General features: G+C 30.3%; 1 protein-coding gene across 1 annotated transcript in view; it reads left to right on the top strand.

The window, feature by feature from the left end:
- Positions 1 to 8895: 8895 nt before the first annotated feature.
- Prx5 (Peroxiredoxin 5) overlaps positions 8896 to 12387 on the top strand; it is a 20724-nt gene continuing 17232 nt past the window's right edge. Inside the window, exon 1 of the mRNA XM_014426126.3 lies at positions 8896 to 9021. The gene's annotated coding sequence lies outside the window, so the exon portion shown is untranslated. The remainder of the gene's footprint in view (positions 9022 to 12387) is intronic.

Below are 12387 nucleotides of genomic sequence, written 5' to 3' on the forward strand. Positions count from 1 at the left end.
GTAACACTCCAATTTAACTTAGATCAGATTTACTAAATGTATTATAATGTACAGTTGTAAATAGCAATAAATAAATATTAAAAAAAAAAAAAATTGTATTGCTTTTCTTAATTGTCTTGCTTACCTATCTATTTACTTGAAAAACGAGCATACAATAAGTTATATCAAATAATCAATTGTGTTCATTAAATCTATATACATCCTCAAATATATCAATAACGAAGTATTGTTGGATCTACTAGTATTATTTAGAACAATAATCAAAGTGAAATGTACGAGGAATAGCGCAAGATAATATAACGTTCTGCAATAGTTTTATTTATAATCTAAAATGTGTGAGAGCGTCGAGAAGGCATACAGGGAGATAACTTATCGCAGAGTGGAGAAAACAAACAGCAGTAAAAAATATCAGGAGTGCCCAGATAGCTCAAAACAAATCTCAAATTAATTTAAGATTCTCAATGTTGTATTTGTATATTAAGGATAGGCAGCTTGAAAGCCATCTTTATCGGGGCCTTTTATTTAGTTATCGTATACATTTTTTTTTTATTATTTTATTTGTATACCAGATGGGCCTGGTGGGCCTTACATGGTTGATATAACTTATATTATATATATTTTTTTAACAGTTGATTATGAGGGGGTATAGTCATACAAATGACACCCCTAACTATATACAATGTTCTTATTAAAAGAAAAAAAATAATAATAAAATAAATAAATAAGAATAATACTTCTTAATAAAAGAGGAAAGTAAAATTAATAACAAAAAATAATGATATTGGTACACATAAATAAAACAAACAATTGCCTTCTAATAGTAAAAAGAAACAAGTTAATTTGAAAAAGGAAAGAGAGAAAAAAAAATGAATAAATAAAATGAATAATAATAATAAGTAAATAGAGGTAGTGTGACTATGAATTAATTTTATATTTATTAAAAATTTATAAAAGAATGTCCTGCAGTCTGGGGTTCAGTCTTCAGGTTGAGGCTGGGTTTCCCAGGTTGTAGGTCACTGCTCCTTTAACTGTCGGCAACTGGGAGTAGATCTTCATGAACCGCTTTTTGATGTAATCCTCTATTGACTCCATTTGTAATTCGCGATGCAATTGGCTATTTCTTATGAACCAAGGAGTATCGTATAAATAAAATAGATATCAACTGTGATTTGTCATCAAAACGATTTTTACAAGAGCTCGTGTAACTTGGGGAGTTATTTCACCCCAATTTTTGATTACTTTAATGAAAACTATGTATAATTAATAGTCAAAATTGATGAGTCTGCCAAGTATAGGTAGGGGAATAAAAAATGGCGGCTGTTTCAAAACGTTAAAAAAAATTAATTTTTAAATCGGATCTATATATCTTCAAAACTACCGACAATACTAAAAACTATTCCGATTTTATCGATAAATAAAAATGTAATTAACAAAATTATGTAATTCTTGGCACATAGCTGAAAAAGTATACCTCTTTTATGGTTGTTATATGCTAATCGATTTGTATCCTCTTGAAGAATAAGAAACATATATTACTGATTCTATTAAATTGTTATTAGTTCACTAAAAATTTAAAAACACATAATGAGGAATGAGCTAATCATAATCGTTTTTGATGTCGTCTGATACTCTCAAATACTATTTAAAAAAAAAAAAACTTACAAATTTTCACCTTGATTTAATTTAATTTTTTTTATTCCGGTGACCATTGTTCATAATTTGAAATAATACGGTCAATTATTTATATTTATAATTTTCATATAATCGTACATAACTCCTCTGCATTTTATCCAAATACAACCGTTGGAAAGCTGAATGTCTAGCTATATTAACTTAAATTTAGATGTAATGCCCTTATAAGGGCGAAATATTGATTTAAAATTAAGAATCAATGTTCCTTATTTTGTTACTAATAAAACCATCCATAAAGACCTAAATGTTCCTTATGTAACCGGTCTACCCCAAACCCGATATCATTCATTCCATTATAAACTCCCTAACCACCCAAACCCACTAGTTTCTAACCTTGCTTTCTCTTCCATTCCTGGCAATCCTCCGAGGCGCCTGAAAAGAAGATGGTCTCGTGACCTTATATTGTAAACTGTTTTTAGAGTTCTACTACTCGGTAGTTTCTCTACATGCTGTTTCATATCATTATGTCATTATGATCAAATTTACTTGTTGTATTTTTTATACAGTTGTAAATATCAATAAATAAAAAAAAAAATTAAGAAATATTTAAGTTATAAGGCGTAAAAGCAATGTAAAATGTATTTATACCGAATCGATAGAATTTTAAAATATACAATCTTAAACAAGAGTTAATTATTGAATCCGAAGGTTTGGAAAATTCTTTAATTAATTAAAACATGGAGAGAACAAATATTAATCTTTTGGCAGTACTAATAAAATGCAAACTGAAAACAAACGTGTGAAAGCAGTACAAGAACTCTTCCATTTGTGCCTACACAACGGGTCGATCACAAATTCTGGCCCACTAGCACCAACCAATCCAAATAATTTCGACAGACTGGTGTTTTTCCATTGTCTATATATTTTTTTTTTTTAATTTGTTGAATGAAATCATTTTTATAAAAATATTTTTTGAATAAAAAAAAATGAAACTATGTCGATGATTGAGTCTTGTTATGGCAAATTAAAAAAAATTAATCGATAGATGAGCTAGGAGGAATTTCGATCGCAATCCCCAGCTTATTGGGGTAGGTCTGCATTCCATCCAATGGGATTGTACCATACCCCAATGTAGAGGGGGTACAGGGACACCCCTCCTGAAATGTATTTAAAACAGGGGGGTAAATAGCAGGGGGTTAAGTGGCAGATGCCATGGGTCTTGGTATATGGGAGGGGGTTAGAATTTTGAGTTCAGGATTTATTTTTTCATGTATACGTACATACTTAATTTCTAAATAATTGTTATCTACTTCTCAATTTAAATTATAGAATTAAGAAGGAAGAGATAATGTGAAGTTTCCCTTTTTTTTAATATATATATATATCCTAATTAACGTCAAGTAAACCAATAAAATATATCAAATAATAGAGGTATTCATGATGTGTTAAGTGTAAAAAATTTTAACATGCTAAATATTATAATTATAGTATTAGGGGAATTCATGATCTTTAGTTAAACATATTAGAGTGTTTTAAATGGAGAAATATTTCCTTCTTTTGGTATGTTAAGACGATATAACATTTAACATGGTAGAGTTTCTTTATAGGTCTGCTAAATGGAGAATGACGTCACACAATAGACCAGCTGAGCTCCATATTATTATTTCTGATGTCATTTTGATAGGTTATGTTGATAGGTTAGGAACTTGTGGTTCGAATTGTGTTTTGTTTTCGACGTTTTTAAAGCTCAAATGAAGTAATGGATAATAATAATAATCAGAATGTTCTGGAAGGAAAATTTACAAAATAAGTTGTTCATAACTAATTTGAAAATTATAAATGGTTATAATGTGTGGAAACACTATTAATATTAAAAATATTTTTCTTAACCAGATATTTCTGGTTTATTACCGACAGTTCCTACAACCATTTAGTACAAGAGCCTAAGAGGAGTAAAAAGTAAATTATCTCACCCCAATTTTTGATTACTTTAATGAAAACTATTTATAATTAATAGTCCAAATCGATGAGTCTGCCACGTATAGGTAGGGAAATACAAAATGGCGGCTGTTCTAAACATTAATTTTTCTTTCGAATTCTATATCTTTAAAATTATCAACAACACTAAAAAACCAAATAGAACATCATTTAAAGTAGATTAAATGTTCTAAAACATTCCCAGGCATCTGCAAGCATTCACAAAGCATTCAACCTTGCAAGCATTCAAAAGCATTCACAAACCCCCGCAAGCTTTCACAAACACTCGCTAGCCCTTGCAAATATTTTCAGTCACCTACAAGCATTCACAAGTACTTACAAGCACTCGCAAAACCTTCTAGGCGTTCATAAGCACTCGCAAAACCTTACAAGCATTCACAAGCGTTCGCTTGCAGGTACCTGGAAACACTTGCAAGGGTTTGTGAATGCTTGTGAACGCATGCAAGGGTTTGAGAATCCTTATGAACGCATGCAAGGGTTTGTGAATGCTTGTAGGTACTTATAAACGCTTGCAAGGTTTTGCGGATGTCTCCAACAGTTTGCTAATGCTTTTGAATGTTTGTGGAGGCTTGCGAATGCTTGTGCAGGCTCGCGAATGATTGTGACCCCTTGTAAGGGTTTCTAATGCTTGCATGGGTGAACGCTTGCAACGGTTTGTGAATCCTTGCTAGAACTAGCGAATGCTTAATTAAGAAGGCTTGTGAGGGTTTGTGAACGCTAGTGGAGGCTTGTGGGAGCTTGCGAATGCTTGTAAATGTTTGCAAGGGTGAATGCTTGCATAAGTTGTGAAGAATGCTCGCGATAGTAGTTAAAATAATTGAACTAAAATCCAGTTATATAAATGGTTAACATTAAGCGAACGCTTAGGAATGCTTGCAAGCGCTTAAGAATTACTGCTCAGTAATGCTATGAAGGCTTGCAAGGGTTTGCGAGTGCTTATGAACGCTAGCAAGGTTTTGGTATATTTATTTTGTCAAATATGATGAAAACTAGTACTCCTACGAAGGTAAACATTAAAAACTACTTTATAGTACATTAAGCTAGCTTGAATTTGAGTGCTGGCTGACATCTCTACGTCTGATTCCTGTGATGTATTATTTCAAAAATTAAAAATTTTATCGGAACAACTAGAAATCAACATTTTGTATATAATGTATGTTGTATAATGTGATATTTTCAATATATTTTGTCAAATATCACGAAAAGTACCACTCTTTCAAAGATAAACGTCACAAACTACTGTATCATAGGTTTAACTGCCTTTAATTTGAGTGATAGCAGACATCTGTACATCGAATGGTTTTTGAGATTTCTCGAAACAAATTACTAACTTCTGATTTTTCAGTTCATTTTTTATGAAAAGTTGCTTTTTAAAATATATCTCGTGAACTATTGAACGTAAATAGCTCTATTAGGGCTCAAATTTCAGCAAATTCACTCTGCTTTAAATGATGCTCTATTAGGTTTTCTAGTGTTGTTGGTACTTTTAAAGGTATAGAGCTTTGAATGAAAATTTTTTTTTTTAGTTTTTAAACAGCCACCATTTTTTATTCTCCCTACCTCTACTTGGCAGACTCATCAATTTTGACTAGTAATTAAACATAGTTTTCATTGAAGTAATCAAAAATTGGGGTGAAATATCTGACTTTTTCTTCCTCTTGGGCTCTTGCATTTGTTTTAGTTATAAATGATTTTCTCTATGCTTGTAGATGGCGTGGATACAGCAGGTGTGCAGTTCCGCTCGTTGCACTTCCGTCCCCGAAACCTGTAATTAATTCCTGTGATGCATTTATCATGGTTCGTCTTTTCCATTATAACATAATTTCAAAATATCCATTCCTTTCGACAGTTGATACTATTCGACACAGAATGATAGATATAAAAACAGAAGCATCAAAGGCAGACCTAGAGAGTTATGTTAAATAGTTGAAACTGTTTATTAATTTAGTACAAGTGCCCGGGTGAAAAAAAAGGCATTTATTTCACCCTAAATATTTTATTACTTTAATAAAAACTATGTATAATTACTGGTCAAAATTAATGAGTCTTTTCAAAACGTTAAAAAAAAAGTTATTTTTTCATTCTGACCTCTTTGAAACTACCAACCACACTAGAAAACCTAACATCATTTTATGTTGAGTAAATTTTCTTAAATATGAGCCCTAATAGAACTATTTACGTTCAATAGTTCCCGAGATTTTTAAAAGGCAATATTTCATAAAAAGTGCAATGTAAAATCAGAAGTTAGTGAATTTATTTTGAGAAATCCATATCTCAAAGATCTGTACGTCTTATGGTTTCTGAGATATATTTGTTCATAAATTAAAATATTTGTCCGAATAACTAAAAATGAATTTATTATAACAAATATCACAAAAACACTACTACTAAAAAGATAAAAGTAAAAAACTACTTAATAGTCCATTAAACTATCTTTAATTTGAGTGCTAATAGACATCTGTACGTCTTATAGTTCCTGAGATATAGATTTTTTTAATTCGAACCATTCGACGCACAGCTGTCTATTAGCACTCAAATTAAAGATAGTTTAATGTAATACAATTTAGTTTATCACGTTTATCTTCGTAAGAATAGTAGTTTTTGTGATATTGGACAAAATGAATTCACGATATGTTGATTTCTAGTTGTTCGAACAAACATTCTGGACTTCAAATAAGCCATGTACACATTTGCGCATGCGTGATTTTGCCAAGGTTTGACAAACGTCTAGAAGTACCTTTAGTTTCTTTATTAAGCAAATATTTGTAAAGGTGCATCTATATGTTTGCCAAACAATGGCATTAGCGCGGGCGCAAGCGTGTGCATGGGTTATTTGGACTGGCTAGTACAAGCCACTCGTTTGTTTTTAGTTTGCAGTGTTTTAGAACTGCCAACAAATGAATATTTGTACTCTCCGTGTTTTAATTAATTAAAGAATTTTCCTAACTTTTGGATTCAATAATTAACTCTTGTTTAAGATTGTATATTTTAAAATTCTATCGATTAGGTGTAAATGAATTGTTTCAAATCTTGATAATTATCTTTAGCAGTTTATTTTTGATTTTACATAGCACCAATATAGATTTATGAAGACACTATGTAGGTTATTAAATTAAAAAGTTTCTCATAAAAATTCAAGAATGAAGGTTGACTTTATAGGTTATGTAGTAATATTTATATGAAATTTTTTACTTCTACAACCTAAATAGGAGATATTTACGTTTCCATTAATTTCGTCTACAGAACACTACACCATGACCTACATATCTCTTTTGTCTCTGACCTCATACCAACCAAATTCTCAAAATTCCATATAAACCTTTCCAACTAACCTAATCCTTTGTTTCAAACCTTACCTAGTTCCACCCATCCCTACAGCCCACCTAGAAGGTTGAAACGGCAGTGGCCAAGAGACTTATTGTGAAATAAAAATGGACAATTGGAGTTCTGGCAACGGTCAGATTTTCCACTCAAGTTGAGTGTTTGCGGCTTTAGCGCTCTTGCTCAGCCTCCACTGGCTCAAGACCAGTGATGCGGCGAGAGGGATAGAGTGGGCTCTTGTATCCTCAGGTCGATTGTGTAAATATTGTATATAAGAGTGTAAATGTGATTAGATTATATATTTTTTTTCATACACATAGTTTGATTATGTTCATTTTGTTTACATTCTGTTTGTTTATATTTTAAGAATTTTTTTTTTTTCATTCATTTATTTATTTTTATTATTTTAGTATGAATGTGATCATTCATCACCATTACCTATTGCCCACAACTGTGTGGCAGGTTGTAATATCTATCAATAAATAAACAAAATAATTGATTAAAAAAAAAATTCGTCTAACTTTATTTTGTTGTTTTTATAATTAAAATAGAGTAAATTGAATGAGTTGAAAAAAACTTAAAAGAACAAAATAACTGTGGGGAAACCTCCTTTATTGCTTCCTTTGTTTAGGAAGCACTTGTACAAGTCTTGGATTTGCGGCAAGTGCCAAACGTATAGATCCGACAAAATGATTTAATCGCCACTGCCATAATGATACACAAACTGTTTTATTGTTCGAATTTTCGAAATAAATAAAAAAAAATACTTCATGTAAACTTAATCTATGCAGTTTCATTCTCATGAAATAATTCTATTATTATACTGGTATAAAATTAGAATCTTATTTTGTGAGATATCACGATCCGCAATAAGCTATATCTTTTATTAAAATTCCCCTTCTCCTCACTGGTATCGATTTCTGGATGGCTGGCTAATCGATAAGACTGCCTCTTGTGTAATCATCTGTCTGGAACAGGCCTCTTCGTTCTAGACGTCTAGAACATTGTTATGCATGGTGAAAAAATAAATATATAAAGATACTTTAAGATTAGTTCTTTATAAGGTTATTTATGAATCTTAAAATAAATGCGGAATAGTTATTATTGCTTCAATCTATTATAGAATAAGTAAGAGAGAAATTAGTTTTGGTTTTATTAATTATTATACAACTTTAATTAATCCAATATACTTTCAATAAACTTTATTTCAATTCTCCAACGGTTCGCCATTATCAAGGAGACAATCTAAAAATTGTTTTCATATTATTCCCTCTCTACATAACACTAATATTTCTTAAACATACCCCATTAGTGATTTGTCACAATTCATTAAAAAACGTTTTGTACTTACAGGCCAATTGCCTATTTCTAATAATCTTCAAAACAAAAACAATTGTTAAAATTATAACATAATAGTTTCCTATTAAAATGACCACTAACTTACTAAAACATATACAAAGACAATAACACTATTATCAACAAAACCTACCATCAACAGGTTAGGACTGTTATCACCTAATTACAGAGCTTAATTTATTTACATTTAATTTAATAAACATCCTTTTTTTTTATATATTACTCATAAATTAACATTTATAATTTTTAAAAACTTATTCGTTTGACATTAAAAAAAATAAATAATGAAGTAGAAAAATATAAATTGAAGATGCCTACGAATTATACTATGATTATCTGCTCTACTCAACTTCGTATTGTATTCAAAAATATCAAACTTCATAGACATCCAAAATACGTTTTTATGTAATCATTGAAAAAACACTTGATTTTAACAACAATGAAGATGTCTTCTTTTGTTCCTAACAAAAAAAAAATGATAGTATAATCATATGTATATTTCATCGCTTGATTAGTAAAATCATTGCATCTTTAAATGAGATATCCTTTTGAACTTTTTGAGGTAAATATTTCATTTCACTGTTACTATCTCACAAAAGAGTTTCTATTTGATATTCTTCATTATTAACCTCGATATATAATAATTACCATTTGTTAGTGTTTATCGATAAATCGATATTTTTATTCGAGTACACATCGGGGATCGTAAAAGAAGTAAGTTAATATTCATAATTGATCTAACTATAACAAATATTTTAATTCACCAATAAATTAAAATTTAACTGTAAACTTTTTTTAAAAAAATCAATATTTAATGTTTAATATTTTAATGTATGAAATTATATTATTTAAATTACACCTAATTAGCATATATTTTTTTAATAATTTAATTTTTCTTATTGGAAGAAGACAGTGAACCGTATGAAGTAGATTGTAGGAAGATAGTCTGGGTGGCGGTCAATTAAAGTATCAAAATAGTAAAAGAAAACTATTGTTAACCAACGTTTCACCCCACTTTACAAGGCTTCGTCATGGCAAAAACATTTTAAGGATTGACAAAACATTAAAATAAATATTATGGATATAGCATTGCCAACCTTGCGTAGATTTAAGATAGTTTGATCTTGATATGGTGGTTACTGTTTCACTAGCAGGATTCCATTTCACATTTTTACCTTTGAGGATTAGTTCCGGTGAGTCTGGTGGGCGTTTGAGAGTAAAAACTTTTGAAGTACATTTTTCATTGTTCAGACAAATCATCCATTTAGTGAAGTATTGTTCTAGTTCATTAAGGTAACTTTGCAAAGTATTGTTAGCTATTATTATGTCACCATGTTGAGAGAACACTGCTGTATCGTCAGCGAGCACGCCTATGGAGGTGACTCTGAATGAAGGGGGAATTCTACAATTCATTAAAACATAGAGAGTGCAACTATGAATCTATTGGCAATTCTAAAACAATGCAAACTGAACACAAACGAGTGAATGCAACAGAAGCACTCTTTGATTTGTGCCCCAAAACCAACATTCAGCGGTCTCAAATTCAAAAGAAGTGATACTGATTGATTGCCGAGAAAACTTTGAAGAAAGTGGAGGGGGGCTGGGAGTGCAAGGTTCATATTGTGCAGTTCATTTTACATCTGAAGGAAAATACCAAAATAATGTTCAAACAAGTTTTCTGTTTATTATGAATCTAAAGAGACATTTTCATGATACATGATTCTCTTCGATATCTCATTGCCTAGTAAGCATTGACAGTCCAGGAGTCTTCAAGGTTCAAGAAAAGTCACGTCTGGCTTCTGAATGATGAACCTCATTCCGACTGATCATAAATAAACAAAGTGTATAGTGCATCCAAGATAAGTTTGCCTGTAGGGAACTCGTGCATCGCACACCCCCAAATAGCTCCTTCTCCCCTCCACACGATAGCAAAACCCCTCCTACCGGGAATAAACCTAGAGGCAGTCCGGAACTTGGTAACGCCCAACCAGTTCGGGATTGGGTTGGTGCTTGCAAATTCTCGGGCTATTAAATTATGAATACGGAAGGTTACTCGTTACTTTAGATTATCCTTTAACTGGGGCTGTTTCTTATTGATTCTTGTTTTACTTTGTAGGCAAATATATTGACAACTCTGTTCTAACTTGCTATATAACAACGAAATATCTTGAATTTGAGATTTGATAATCATTATGTTCAGAAAAAAAATTGCCTCATTTTTAAGTTTAAATTTGTCGTAAAACAGTTAGTGCTTGTGCTGCATAGCACACGCTTGGGTTCAGTTAGCATTGTCTTATTATTAATTGCCAACAGAAGAATGTATTGTGCTCTCTATGTTCTAATTAATTAAATAATTCTACTCATTTTCGGAATCATTGATTAACTCTAGTTTAAGATTGTATATTATAGAATGCTATCGATTCGGTGCAAATAGGTAGTTTCAATTCTTGATAAGTAAATTTAGCAGTATACTTTTTATTTAATATAGCACAATGTTTATAAATACGTTATATGTCTGGTATTAACAATTTGTTGATAAAGAATCTAGAACGAAGGTTGGATTTATAGGTTATGTTGTACTATATATAAGATTTTTTATTATTTACAACTTACAATATTTCATTTAGCCTATCTTTATTTTGTTCTTTTTTATATATTTTTATATAATTTTATATTCTTATTTTTATAATGAAATTCGAATGTAATAACTGACAAAAGTCAAAGATCATACAAGTATTTGATGATTTCGTTTTGTGCTTCTTTTGCTTGCCAAGTATTTGTCCAAGCCTTGAATTTGCGCCAAGTGACAAACGTGTAGGTCCAGCACAATATTAAAGATTAAACCCTTTGATTGGTGTAACGTCACTAATATCGATTTTAAAAATTACGGTTACATCATTCCTATCGATACTTGTTGAACTATATATTTCAATTGTTCTGTAAATTATTCATCGTTTCTCTTTAACTATGAGTAAGCAGTTTTTTATGTTAAAAAAATATATTCATGTTAATTGTTAATAGAGTAAAAATTATATATTTTTTATATTTGGGAATAGGTCTAATACAAATAATAAAGACACATGACAGAGGTGGGAAAAAAAAGCTATAGTAGAAATGAATAGCTAAAATTGCTATGGTTACGATATATTTTTATCAATGGTTCATTCATGAATTATTTATATTCATGAATTTAGTTTATATTAGTTTCAACTATAGTTAGTTTTTACCCATCTCTGACACGTGCTATTGAATGTCCCTAGGGCACGATCAGTCTGAATGACAATCATTATTCAAAAACCGGACTGACGTGTATCACGATGACCCCTACATTATCATCAGTTCGACTGATGCTTGTAAATAAGATATGAAACAGCAAGAATCTTGTGCAATGTCTCGAATCTCACTAAACAGAAAGGTTGTTAAAATAAAATCCTTCTATTATTCACCTATGTATCTAACTCTAAATCTCTCTCAGTATAATAAATAGTAAAAATTTTAAAAGTAATTTCTAACAACTACAAATTAACATTTAGTGAATTTATTTTGTAAAATATCATACAAACTACTACTTCTACGAAGAAAAATCTCATAAACTACTTTATAGTACATTAAACTAGCTTTAATTTGAGTGCTAATAGACATCTATACGTTGAATGGTTTTTGAGATATAGATTTCTCAAAATAAATTTACTAACAACTGATTTTTCAGTGCATTTTGTATGAAATGTTGCTTTTCAAAAATCTATATCTCGAGAACTATTAAACGTAAATAGCTCTATTAGTGTTCATAGTTTAGAACATTTACTCTAATTTAAATAATGTTCTCTAATGTTTTTTTGTATTCTCAGTAGTTTTGAAGATATATAGATCCGATTGAAAAATTAACGTTTTTTTTTTTTTTTAACGTTTTGAAACAGCCGCCATTTTTTATTCCCCCTAACTATACTTTGCAAACATTTTGACTAGTAATTATACATAGTTTTATCACTAAAAATACTACCTGGTCATGAACAATTATATTTCATTAAAATAAAAAACAAATACTTAAAATACACTCATAAATAAAGATTTATATATTAT

The sequence above is a fragment of the Halyomorpha halys genome, unplaced genomic scaffold (assembly GCF_000696795.3).
Source record: "Halyomorpha halys isolate HHAL.00 unplaced genomic scaffold, Hhal_1.1 Scaffold552.1, whole genome shotgun sequence".
NCBI lineage: Eukaryota > Metazoa > Arthropoda > Insecta > Hemiptera > Pentatomidae > Halyomorpha > Halyomorpha halys.